Here is an 11108-nt window from a genome sequence, read left to right as displayed (position 1 = left end):
TTCCAGTGTGTCAAACTTTTTGAAAGGAAAATGGTGGTTCTTTTACAACATCTTTTCCACTGAATTCAACTTCGGGTTTGGTACACCTGCTACGGACACATGTAGATATTGTGCAAGAATGCATCATGAAATGTAATCCTCCGTCAGCAGTACGAAAAAGGAAGAAACTCGTGCTGCATTCATCGCCCACAAAATCAAAGCAAAGAAATTCTACAAAATGTTGAAAGAAACTCCACAAAATTCTGACACTCTTTGTTTCGATTTACAACAGGTTCAGCCGTGGCCGAAACAAGCCCCTACAGTCTCGGCTGCGCGAAACGAGGAAACCGGGGCAAATTGAACGCTGCGCTTGCCGCCATATTGTTGGAGAGCAGACAAATAATAGCAGTGCGTAAATCACGCAATTTAACGCTGTGATGATCTAAAATTGACATATTATGGCCATTTTCGACGTTTAACGTAAAATTAGGACGAAATAAACATATTCAAAGTTTCATTGATATGTGTTAGAACATTAAAGAAAAGAAAATAGGTATGCAGCAATTTATAGAAAACATACTGATACATCCATAAATAGGCCTACACAATACACATTATAGATTGTATAATTTTACGATAATCAGCAAATTGTTAGGTTTCAGAGAATCTAAAATTATATTAACATATTAACTCTTAGATCACAAGACATAAATATATGCACCTCGATTACACAAGTTCTTGTTATAATCAAATTCCTAAGTGAAATAAATATGCGATAATCAGTATAGACTTGTTGTTAAGTTTTGGAGAATCAAAAATAAATTATATTACCGGTACTTTTAGACCACAGGACATAGGTAATCTGGCAAAATATAATATGCGAAGGTAGCCAAATTACATTGAATTCATTCTTCAATTAATAAAGGGAATGCTATCAATTATAAAAAGTATCGGTACCTAATACATTGCAAACAATAGGTAACGTGAAGACCTAAAAACTAAACAAACACTTTATGCAAGATAAAAAAACCACATACTTTTTATGTGTGGATTTTTTTCATATTGTATTTTTATTTTAAATAAATAAAATAGATATATTATCATTGCTTGCGGAGTGATGGTACATAATTTTTATGCACATATGCAATATCAATAAGATGCCATTCCTTGCTTTTGTTAATAAAATATATCCGGCAAAATGTAAAAGACTTATTTATAGGTGAACTCTGAATCATAAATTCACAAAGGAGGCTTAGCTATTATAGCTATTTATTTATTTATTATCTGTATATTTATTTATCCATATATGGATCTTGAATGAAAGTTTATTATCTTGCAGATAAATTCATTTACATAATAAAAACAAAAAGTTATCTTTCCACTAATGTTTTAACATCTGATGTGTAAGTCTAAATAATTCACTCAGTGGGATTTCTCTACAGTCTGATATACTTGTACTAACAATTAAGTATTCTTTATTGTCGTAAACTACTGATTGATTTTTAATGATATTGATATTGTAACAACAGAGATAATATTACATCGTACCTTTTGCAAATAGCTTGGAAAATTAAACAGGGATGGTATTATCGCCGCGCTCTCATGGTTAACATTCGGCAGGTCTTTGAGCGGCCTCATGCGTTCGGCAGGTCTTTGAAATTTAATTGCATTATTGTTTTCAATTTCTTGTGTCGCCGCTCCAATCACTCGCCTCAATTTCAATAATGCAACCAATAAGCTGCTTCAATTATTATTAAATGACACTTACTTGTCTAAGCCACGTAGACTAAACCCGAGGTTGCAATGTCTTGTGCTGAGGACGAACATTAAGGTATGCGATTAAAAATTATTATTAAAGAGTTATTATTAAGAGTTAAGAAAGCCAACGTACTCGTATATGAAATAATAATAATAATAATAATAATAATAATAATAATAATAATAATAGTCATTTAACAATATAACAAACTAGTCCTTATTCTTATCGAGGAAGTAGACGTGACAACGTGACGCTTAGAGTGAAACCTACAGAGCAACAATCGGTCGGCAAAATTATTTTTTTTAAACCACACCGCACGTTATTGCATGATGCCGACATGTTAACCATGAGTCCGCGGCGATAATATATCATCTTTCAAAATTATATTGCCATTACTTTCACACTATTCACTAAAAACACCCGAGACAAAACAAAGGACAAGTATGACAATCGTGTTTACCCCTCTATTTCTACCAGTAGCATGGCGGCGTAAACATGCGCAGACTGGTTTCAATTTTGGACAGCACACCAGCGCTCTGTGTGAGTCTAGTATACTATTATAACGTCTTTGGGCCGAAACTACCAATAAGTATGCTAGATTAGTTTCTGCGCATCCCGTATTACAGATGTTGAGAACAAATCCCCTAACTTTTACTACTGAACTGAAAAACAGGCAAGCCGAGAAGCAAAAGTAGTAGTTTGAGCTCTTAAAAATTTTCTTAGCACAGAATTTTGATGAAGCTGTCTCCACTAAAAGGTTAGTTCCAGACGGATGTGAAGATAAAATCGAAATTAAATTCTTGTACATGCTCTGTAGTGGTGGCGTCTGCAAAAATCACCGCAATCTGTGAAAGACATATGTATGACTTTTCCTCCCAATAGGTAGGGCGTTTGGTATAATAGAAAGAGCATTGCGAAGGCACTCTGAAGACTACCACAATTTCTGTCGTAATGTCGACAATGTTTCCGTTCTGTGGATAGATTAGAAAGTTCAAGACTTCAAGGCATTTACCTCCAAAGTTCATAAGTTGGAAGAGATCAGTACTATGAAAACGATACTTCTGATGAAGAGAATAAAGGCAGGTGAAACGAATGTAAATGTAGCGATGAATGTGTCATATCGACTTGATCATTCTAGACGTTCGAAATCATTGTTAAAGAGAGGTTGTCATGTGGAAGATATAACTCGGCCCTTGACCATACCATTTTGCCCAGAATAATGTGAAAACTGCAAAGAAGGCTGATATGGACTGTTTGTTGAAACAAAGATTTGGAGATGAGTGAAGTAACATGCCAAAACTACAGTTTTACGCAAACATAGTTGATTTCAGCAAGATGACTCAGAATGTAGAGGAAAATGAAAGATATGATTGTCTTGATAATGAAGAAGGTTTTGGAATGATATAGCGTATTCTTTTGTGTTTTGATTTGCTTGTGAAGATGAATAATAGATAATAGTCATAAATTTTAGACCATTAATTCATTAACAATCACTATAACATGAATGGGTTATTTATGAAAGGGTCTAAGTCTTGAATACCAAATTGTTAGCAATTTAAGAAAAACTGCTTACAGGCCGAAATTTTGAAATTAAGGCTGAACTAAAAATTATATCACAAATTCTACTACGCATTAGAGTGTGAAATTTATTCCTCTTCATATCTAAATCTATGTATCTACACCAAAAGAGCAGTATTATATTACAAACTCATTTTCACAAAATTAGCGACTTTGGCCCTTTCATAAATAACCCATTAACATGTACTGGTACGAGTTAATTTTGATTTAGTAAACTTGAATTCCTGAAGTACATACTTTTATTTCGTTAGTTTCCGTTTCAAAAGCTGTTTTGTCCACCCGTATGGAACAAAACAAGTTAAGTCCACCCGATATTTTTTTAAGTTGCGATTATTCCTAATTTAGATGCAACTGATTTTCAGCGCTAGTCATATTCTTATCAAGAAAGAGTCCTTTTTACAAAAGTGGTTTATTTTTATTTTTTTATTCACAAGTTTAAGCGGTAGAAGTTTTTCGTTTTCCAGAAAATTTATGATTTGTGGACTTAATGGGTTTTGTTTCGGAGCTCCTCAAATATTGACCCTAACCTTCATATTTTCAAGAAATATTAACCTGAGTTTGAAAATTTCACGAAATATTAACCCAAACCTTTATATTTTCAAGAAAATTAACTAAACTTTGAAAAGTTCACCAAATATTAACCTAAACTTTGAAAATATCACGAAATGTTAACCCAAAGCTCAATATGTTCACGAAATATTAACCTAAATTTGTAACTTTCCCCAAATATTAACCCAAACCTTCATATTTTCAAGAATTATTAATCTAATCTTTGAAAATTTCACAGAATATTAACAAAAACCTTCATAATTTCAAGAAAAATTAATCTAAACTTCGAAAATTTCACGAAAGATTAAACCAAAACTTCATATTTTCAATAATTATTATACCAAAGTTTGAAAATTTCACGAAATATTAACGCAAATCTTCATATTTTCAAGAGATATTAACCTAAACTTTGAAAATTTCACGAAATATTAACTCAAACCTTAATATTTTCAAGAACTATTACTTAAACTTTGCAAATTTCACGAAATATTAACCCAAACCTTCATATTTTCAAGAAATATTAACCTAAAGTTTGGAAATTTCACGAAATACTAACCCAAACCTTAATATTTTCAAAAAATATTAACCTAAAGTTTGAAAATTTCACGAACTATTAACCCAAACCTTCAAATTTTCAGGAAAATTAAACTAAAGTTTCAAAATTTCACGAAATATTAACCCAAAAATTAATATTTTCAAGAATTATTAACCTAAAGTTTGAAAATTTCACGAAATATTAAACCAAAGCTTCATATTTTCAAGAAATATCAACCTAAACTTCGAAAATTTCACGAAATATTAACCCAAACCTTAATATTTTAAAAAAATATTAACCTAAAGTTTGAAAATTTCACGAAATATTAACCCAAACCTTCAAATTTTCAAGAAAATTAAACTAAAGTTTCAAAATTTCACGAAATATTAACCCAGACATTAATATTTTCAAGAATTATTAACCTAAAGTTTGAAAATTTCACGAAATATTAAACCAAAGCTTCATATTTTCAAGAAATATCAACCTAAACTTCGAAAATTTCACGAAATATTAACCCAAACCTTCAAATTTTCAAGAAAATTAAACTAAAGTTTCAAAATTTCACGAAATATTAACCCAAACCTTCAAATTTTCAAGAAAATTAAACTAAAGTTTCAAAATTTCACGAAATATTAACCCAAACTTTCAAATTTTCAAGAAAATTAAACTAAAGTTTCAAAATTTCACGAAATATTAACCCAAACCTTCAAATTTTCAAGAAAATTAAACTAAAGTTTGAAAATTTCACGAAATATTAACCCAAACCTTCAAATTTTCAAGAAAATTAAACTAAAGTTTCAAAATTTCACGAAATATTAACCCAAACATTAATATTTTCAAGAAATATCAACCTAAACTTCGAAAATTTCACGAAATATTAACCCAAACCTTCAAATTTTCAAGAAAATTAAACTAAAGTTTCAAAATTTCACGAAATATTAACCCAAACCTTCTTTTTTTTCAAGAACTATTAACCTAAACTTTGAAAATTTCAAGATGCTCACGATAGCATCAAATTGAGAATCCGGAACACGAGCTGATTTTGGAGAAAAAAATGCGAACATTCTCGCCGTCATTACTCCGCCGTATGTGCAGCGGGAATACAGCTGATAAGTTGGGCGAATGTAGCCCCTCGAACTCTATCTGTGGTGCAAAGGACAACCCTCTGCCCCCATCCATATGGACGGTAGAGGCCGGTAAATTAAAAAAAATGGTAATTTTTACTTTCAAAAACTGACACATCAGATTTTTCTCTACACAAGGACAACGAAAGGGCTCAGAGAACCGCCCTTTTCACAGCAGCATCCCCGCATGTTAACTAGTAATCACACGTAAAATCGAGCAAATCCGTTGCACTTTTTTTTCTAGACTTTTTTCTGACTACCTAAAATGTTTCAGGCTCTAATCTCCGGAAGTAGTAGCGATATCGAGGAACGCGTGCGGTGTTGCATTCCCCTTTGACTTACTTCGGACACGATAGCATCAAACTGGGAATCCGGAACGGAAGGTGATTTTCGAGAAAAAATATTCTCTATTCCGCCAACTTTCTCGCCGCCATAACTCCACAGTATGTGTACCGAGGACAAGGCTAAGTTCGGCGAATAGATCTCCTCGTACACTATGTGTAGTGTAAAGGGCAACCCTCAGCCTCCAGGCGTGTTCATGGTAGAGGCCGGCAAATTTTCAAAAATGGTAATTTTGACTTTTCAGAACGGACTTCTCCGCAGAAAGAGAACGAAGGGACTCAGAGACCTGCCCTTTTCAGTGTAGTGTCCCCGCATTTTACTAATAATCAACAATAAAGTCGAGCAAATTCGTTGCACTTTTGCTCAGGCCCGTCCTTATGTGCTAGAGTGCTACAGCACAATGATAATTTTTGCTTAAATAATGTATTTGCAATACCACCATAGTATTTGATCTGTCATTTGACAATTTTCCCGTGGTTATGTTCATGACGCGTTATAAAGTGTTTAGTCTTCGCTCTTAGCTCTTTGGTGCCTCAGGGGGTACAATGTGCTACTCAAAACTCTACATGAGAATGTAGACAATTAATGCGCATGTGCGAAGCTGAAATCACTGCCCTGATTGGCTATTTTTACGCGGGGAAGTGCTGTAGTCAGCTTCAGCACAACACAGCTTGGAGATTGCAAAGTAAAGCGTAACGAGAGAATGCTTGTTTGTGGAAGAACTCGGAACTAGTTACAATGTAGGCCTATTTGGTAATTCAAGTGTCCGGCTGCTGCTGCCGTCTACCTGGTTTTTGAGGTTCCTCCTGAACCAGTCAGCAAGCGATGGAGAATGGAATCCCAGAAAACTGCAGCCAAGGAAGTATGTGACCGTATAATTCAGAAAACTACTCACCATTTCCAGTCTTTAAGCTATCTAGATGCAACAAAATTCTTAAACAGCAAATTTGTTTGGTAATTTTTGGATAGCCTAATTATCCTGAACGCGAACTTGAAGTTGCTGTCAACAGCTATACTGTACTGAACAAAAGAGTGTTAAGGACACAACTTTGAGTTCTATATGGAACACCTGCCTTCCGGAATATAGATGGAGCTGTTCAATTGTTACGATACATAGCCTCCAACAATTCACAGGATCCATTCTGTGAAGTAACACTGTCAATGGAAAAGAATATGATATCCAAGTTGAAGGGTTTAACACCAGGGTAATTGACAGGTTCTGCAGTAGGAAGGAACGTCGTATGGATTCCATATTTCGTCACTAGGCGAGTCTCAAATTAAGATAAATACATATAAGTGTATACAGTAGGCCGATATAGAAATTGTAGCACACTCATTATTTTGACCACCAGCCGCCACTGCTTTTGTTTAGCCTTATTTATTTTTTTTTTTACTTACCAAAAATATTTCGATCTATACTTACTTACTTACTGGCTTTTAAAGAACACGGAGGTTCATTGCCGCCCTCACATAAGCCCGCCATTGACCTCTATCCTAAGCAAGATTAATCCATTCTCTACCATCATATCCCACCTCCCTCAAATCCATTTCAATATTATCTTCCCATCTATGTCTCGGCCTCCCCAAGGTCTTTTTCCCGCCGGCCTCCCAACTAACACTCTATATGCATTTCTGGATTCGCCCATACGTGCTACATGCCCTGCCCATCTCAAACGTCTGGATTTAATGTTCCTAATTATGTCAGGTGAAGAATACAATGCGTGCAGTTCTGCGTTGTGTAACTTTCTCCATTCTCCTGTAACTTCATCCCTCTTAGCCCCAAATATTTTCCTAAGAACCTTATTCTCAAACACCCTTAATCTCTGTTCCCCTCTCAAAGTGAGAGTCCAAGCTTCACAACCATATAGAACAACCGGTAATATAACTGTTTTATAAATTCTAACTTTCAGATTTTTCGACACCAGACTGGATGACAAGAGCTTCTCAACCGAATAATAACAGGCATTTCCCATATTTATTCTGCGTTTAATTTCCTCCTGAGTGTCATTTATATTTGTTACTGTTGCTCCAAGATATTTGAATTTTTCCACCTCTTCGAAGGATAAATCTCCAATTTTTATATTTCCATTTCGTACAATATTCTGGTCACGAGACATAATCATATACTTAGTCTTTTCGGGATTTACTTCCAACCCTATCGCTTTACTTGCTTCAAGTAGAATTTCCGTGTTTTCTCTAATCGTTTGTGGATTTTCTCCTAACATATTCACGTCATCCGCATAGACAAGAAGCTGATGTAACCCGTTCAATTCCAAACCCTCTCTGTTATCCTGGACTTTCCTAATGGCATATTCTAGAGCAAAGTTAAAAAGTAGAGGTGACAATGCATCTCCCTGCTTCAGCCCGCAGTGAATTGGACAAGCATCAGATAGAAACTGGCCTATACGGACTCTGCTGTAAGTTTCACTAAGACACATTTTAATTAATCGAACTAGTTTCTTGGGAATAGCAAATTCAATAAGAATATCATATAAAACTTCTCTCTTAACGGAGTCATATGCCTTTTTGAAATTTATGAATAACTGATGTACTGTACCCTTATACTCCCATTTTTTCTCCGTTATCTGTCGAATACAAAAAATCTGATCAATAGTCGATCTATTACGCCTGAAACCACACTGATGATCCCCAATAATTTCATCTACATATGGAGTTAATCTTCTCAAAAGGATATTCGACAAAATTTTATACGATGTCGACAAAAGTGATATTCCTCGAAAATTACTACAGTTAGTCTTGTCCCCCTTCTTAATAATACTTACCAAAAATATTTCGATCTATAACCTCCGGAAGTATTGGCGATATCGAGTGACGTAGTGCGATCGTGTAGTCCCCAGTGACCCATCTCGGAAGCGGTATCACCAAAATCGGAATCCCGGATACAAGCGGATTTTCGGAAAAAAAATATCGATTTCTATTTCGCGAATTTTCTCGTCGCCATAACTCGGCCAAATTTTCAATGGAAAGAATGCTGATACATGGGATCAACAGAGCATCTCGAACTCTCTTTGTGGTGCAAAGGCAATCCTTTTGCCTCCATTCATATGGATGGTAGAGAACGGCACTGTTTTAGACTGATTCCCACAAACAAAAGGCATTTTACACAATAATTTGATAGAGGAAACTATGCAAAATACGTAAATGAGGGTTAAGTATTTCAGTTTTTGAAATAATGAAATTGACATCATTGTCTAATCTACCAAAAAAAAAAAGTGCTGTATGTTTAGATTTTAGATGAAAATGAACATTGCTGTTTTTTTTTTTTTTTAATTGCTACTCCAAGATGCATCATGCAACATTTTTATGCACTGACTTTTTGTTTTAGGACGCAATAGTACACGCTGCAGGCCTTAATGTTCTCTAATACGGATGACTGCCTTTATTTTTATTTCAGTCGGTCATTTAACGACGCTGTATCAACTACGAGGTTATTTAGCGTCGATGAGATTGGTGATAGCGAGGTGGTATTTGGCGAGATGAGGCCGAGGATTCGCCATAGATTACCTGGAATTCACCTTACGGTTGGGGAAAACCTCGGGAAAAACCCAACCAGGTAGTCAGTCCAAGCGGGGATCGAACCCGCGCCCGAGCGCAACTTCAGACCTTGACCGACTGAGCCACCCCGGTGGCCGACTGCCTTTACATAACTCCATAAAAATATGAGTTCTTATGTGTGAAAGGCAAGTGTTTTATGAATAGAATGTTAAGGTATTTTTATGTTAAGGAAATTAAAAATACATGTTAGTGTTGAAGTGCTAAAATCCGTATACTATGCTTATATCCATAGCCATCTGACGTATGGAATAATAGTTTGGGGTAATGACCCTAAAATAATAAAGTTATTGAAACTACAAAAGAGAGCAGTAAGAATAATCTGTAATGTTGATAACCGTACACATTGTAAACCTTTACTTCGGAGACTTGAAATTTTAACTGTGCCGTCTTTGTATATTTTAAGTTGTTTAATGTATGTACAAACAAATATTAATAATTTTACTACAAATAGCTCAGTGCATAGCTATTCTACAAGGCATAAAAATGATTTAAGAAAAGGACACTGTAACTACACTACTACTAATAGCAGCTTTGTAGAGATTTGTAAGAAGTTATATAATGTTTTACCCGGCAATATTAGACATTTAAGCTTGAGGCTTTTTAAGAAAGAAATTAAAAACAAATTAATAGACTTGTCATTATATAATATTGGTGAATATTTTAACTCTATATAGTTGTATAACTTTTAGGGAGAATTGTCCATATGATATTTTATAATATAATTATTTCATTGTATGTAACTTATGAACTTATTGCTTACTTGTAAATCATGACTTTTCCTATGCTGCATTGTACAGTCTTTGGAATGAAATGTTTAAAATAAAAAAATAAATAAATAAAAATAAGTAATTATGGAAGGGAAACGCCTTGTCTATCACCTTCGAGTGTCGACAACTGAATCCTCATTTGTGCAGCCAATAAAGAAATGACATTAGTCCGCGATACAGGCTGCACAATTACATCAGTAAACAAATGAGCTTCGGGCTGCGACATCATCATGGCGGCTAGGGAACAGCTGTTGCGAGCTCTCCATTCACTCGTGGCATCGAGACGGAAGTTGCTTCACAACCGGTCACGTGTCCGCCACGTGCGCGCGAATTAAGGGATTCCCCCGTAAATTGCGATGATTCACCATCGAGCAGTATCCAGCTGGCACAACGTTAATTACCCAACAGCCTCTACACACTTCAAGCACCGTATTTCTACTTATTGGTAGACTTACACCTCTAAACAATATCCTGCAGGCAAGTTTCTTTCAACTACTCCTTTTATATTTTACTGTAGTTTAGGGTTCCCATACGTCCTCAGAAAGCGGGATTTCCCTGAATTTTAGCGCATGTAGAAGAGTCCCGCCCGATTTTCAACAAATCGGCAAATGTCCTGAATTTTAAGATTGATTTAAGACTTTCACTGTAGGGTCTTTAGAAAGCATGCACGAATGAAATTTATTACATTTCCTCAATATCCCGAATTTAAAAGAAAACTTACAAATTAAACCAAACCCTTTAACTCTATTAAATATAGAATATAATATAAATTTAACACAAGAATTACTGAAATCAGAAGTAAACACTGAAGTAATGAAACAACCGTCTTTAGAAACAATTAATATTAGGTACCCTCCACAAAACTGGCTTCATTTATACACTGAAGGATCCTTGATCTC

The sequence above is a fragment of the Periplaneta americana genome, chromosome 4 (genome assembly GCF_040183065.1).
Source record: "Periplaneta americana isolate PAMFEO1 chromosome 4, P.americana_PAMFEO1_priV1, whole genome shotgun sequence".
NCBI lineage: Eukaryota > Metazoa > Arthropoda > Insecta > Blattodea > Blattidae > Periplaneta > Periplaneta americana.
This window is presented reverse-complemented; position numbering follows the sequence as displayed.